This window comes from Frankliniella occidentalis, unplaced genomic scaffold, assembly GCF_000697945.3.
Source record: "Frankliniella occidentalis isolate FOCC.00 unplaced genomic scaffold, Focc_3.1 Scaffold191, whole genome shotgun sequence".
Lineage (NCBI taxonomy): Eukaryota > Metazoa > Arthropoda > Insecta > Thysanoptera > Thripidae > Frankliniella > Frankliniella occidentalis.
This window is the reverse complement of record NW_026267317.1, coordinates 43429-46742: the sequence shown is the minus strand read 5'-3', so window position 1 is coordinate 46742 and position 3314 is coordinate 43429.

The window sequence follows — 3314 nt, the reverse complement described above, 5'->3', positions numbered from 1 at the left end:
ATACAGAAATTTGTATCTATCATACATCTATCATACAGAAGAAAATACGTCGATGTTCTTACTCCGATTTAAAAGAAAAATATTTTTTTCCTGCTGGTTGTCTCATTTTAGATGTTGCCCACACATGACAGGCAGTTAACTTCAAAGTTGTACCTTACCTAACTGAGATTTGAACCCCGAACCTCTGGGTTTCGACGCCTTAGCCCACGCGGCTAAGGCGACTACCTGCGAGCAGACGTGCTCCGACCCGGTGTCATTCTTCCCCACGTCTTGTCTTGGCTATGGCCCCTGATTGCGCGTCGGACGGGCCATTTCTTGACATTGTTTTTGTGATTCATCATACATAAACGTGTATGAGAGTGCTGTGGGGTCCGTAGGTACTGAAGTTACCGAAAACAAGTTGGTTTTGTCAAATTAGGTTCAATATTTGTTAAAACTTGCATTGAAACGCTGGTCACCGTTCTGATTCTGCATACTGTTTCCCTCTGTACCTCTTTCGCCCCTATCACTTTGCGGGGGTCCGAACCGCATGCTTACTTTGTGTTAAAAACGTTAAAAATTCATGCACAGAAAACTGACCCCAGGTACCATAGGTTTAAGATGACTGACCCCACGAGGGGCTACGCCCAACGTCTCGCAAAGCTTCAAGGGGTAGATGTGAACAAAATGCCACCTGTTCACACGATCCGACTCAGAGAGAGAGTACTTTCCCAATTTCCTGATCAGAAGGGCCGAAGGCCCGTCCCAAACGCCGCCGGCAGGCCAAGCGAGGCCCGCTCCCTGCCGAACCGAGTTGCCGGTGGAGCGAAGCGGAGCTGGCAACTTAGTTTGGCGGAAGAGCAGGCCTAGCTTGTTTCTCTCTCTCTGTTTTCACTGGCCGATAAGAAGGAGGCGGAGGAGGGGGTTCTGCCGACCCCACGCTTGCGTAGTCGCAGCAGCAGCAGCAGCAGCAGCAGTAGCAGCAGCAGGAGGAGCAGCAGCAGCAGCAGCAGCCGCCCGAGCCGAGCACGGAAAATAGTGAGGCTGGCAATATGTGTAGGGCGGGATATCGCGACCCCCCCTTTTTTCCCCCACGTTTTTCGTCCTAATGCGCATAAGTAAATGTTGATTCAGGTGAAAATGGTCGATGCTGGGACCCAGACGAAGGAGGGGCCGTGGAATGCCATGCGGTCATCGCCGCCACGGGTCAGGACGACGATGTCGTCGACTTGAGTGACAAACCAGTCGGTTTGACAGCGTGTCCGGTGGCGGACGCCCCCAACCCTCTTCATGAGGCCCCTGGCCCCTCTCCTCCCCCTGAAGATACGCCGGCCAACAGCCCTCCCCGTCAGGAGGCTGCCGAGCGCCACCAGGAGAAGCCCGCCGCCGACCCTCCCCGTCAACTAGCAGCATGCCCGCCACCAATTTACGGTGATCCCACGAAGAGAGTGGTGACGAGACCGCTGCTACCTCAGGCGGCGCCTAGGGTCAGTGGCGAGTGGCGCCTTGGTGCAGAGTGTGCCGCAGCGGCACTATAAAAATCCCGCGGGTAGACCATCCCCTCCAACCACGGCTCCACGCCGTGCCGGGCCACGGCCGCAACGCCCTATCGGCCCCGCCATGCCACTTCGCCCAGTCCAGAGAGAGGTCATGATGGTGGAGCCGCATCACTTTGCGAGCAAGCGTAAGGTTTCGCGAGCGCGAAGTAAATAAGAGAGAAAAGAGAATGTACGAGTCATAAGAAAAATAAAAAAAGGTACTTTGAAAATTAAATTTATTTCTTTCTTTTGTGTCTACCTTTGTTCTGTTGAGTGTTTAGGGTGTGAATGAAATGTTTTTGAAAGTATAATCGATTCAGATGGATAAGAGGGAGTTTGAAATAAACACGGCAAAAGAAATTCATTGCAAATAGATAAAAAATTTGGTTTATTCAAAAAATGTTATAAAATAAGACATGGAAAAATTAAGTATGCATGGAAAAAAATAGTAATACTAAAAGAGACAGAACACACACACAAACACACACATACACAAACACACACAAACACACACATACACAAACACACACATACACAAACACACAATAAACCTATCTAATACAGTTTGACACATGAACTTCTTTCTGTATAACAACAGTTCACATTTCAAAATGAACATATCGAATAGCATTTGAGCATTGTAATGAGATACTACGCTAAGAAGGGTATAGTCATCATCTGGCCCGTCTTCCAGCGCCTTTATAATGACAGCATTGTTATTCGCCAAAAACTCTTTAGTCTGATCTGCATCTTTTAATTGGCCCACAGCACTATCTACTAGCATTTTCAGAAAACTCATATTCACCCAATTTCCCCCACGTTGGGCAAGCAAAGTCTATACTGTTCTAGTTGGTTCTACGGCGGAACCATATATCGAGTTTAAATGTTACGTGTTGGTAAGACTGCAGAGTTCCGCCCTTGACCCTGGTCTGTTAGGCCCCGGGTGAATACCGGTTCCGCTAATTAATGACCCCTGGCCTTTGACTGTATCCTGTGTTGTGTACTCACTTAATAAACTATAGTGAAATAGTGCTAGAGTCTTTATCCTTACGCATCCGCCTTTATCACACGATAACCAGAATAGAACATATACTATGGTTCACATAGCCTGATCCGGAAATTTGCACATTTATGAGACCACCCACACAACTGACTATGGTAAGACGGAGCCGGCCTTCATTTATGAACTTCCCAACTTCCTTCTTTGTGATGGCATCTTTAACGAATTGCTGAACGTCAGCCTCCATTAAAATATACAGTTCGTCTCTGGAGACGCGTAGCACTCTCCTACCGTACGCAGTCACTCCACGGAACACGTAGCACGCCTCCATGGTCTCGACGTCTACACTGATCCACAGAGCCTTGCTGTTGCATAGGCTCACAGCGTGCTCCAACACGCACTCTGGCATTTTGTCCATGCCAGCAGGTGGGGGGATGACATTCTTGGATGTGTTATCCTAATCTTCGTCACCGCTGCTGATGACGATAGTGGAATTCCCCTCTTCCTTCGCTGGTGTCGAGTGCGTCAGGGGCGCTCCCGCTGGCTCCACGATGTTGAGGAGTGGTGGCGGTCTCGACTGCGTGCTGGCGGCCTCCCTGAAGAACGCCAGTACGCTGTCGAGGTCCGGCAAGTCGTTCAGAGGCTGGACACCAAGCTCATCCATCAAACCTTGCACGGCGGCGTCCTGAAGCGAAGCCGGCCCGGGCGAGTAGTAAGAATTCGTCAAATTTAGTGAGAGTGTATAATGACATTCACTTATTAATTTAGCAATGCAAGTTATTAACAATTTCAAAAAT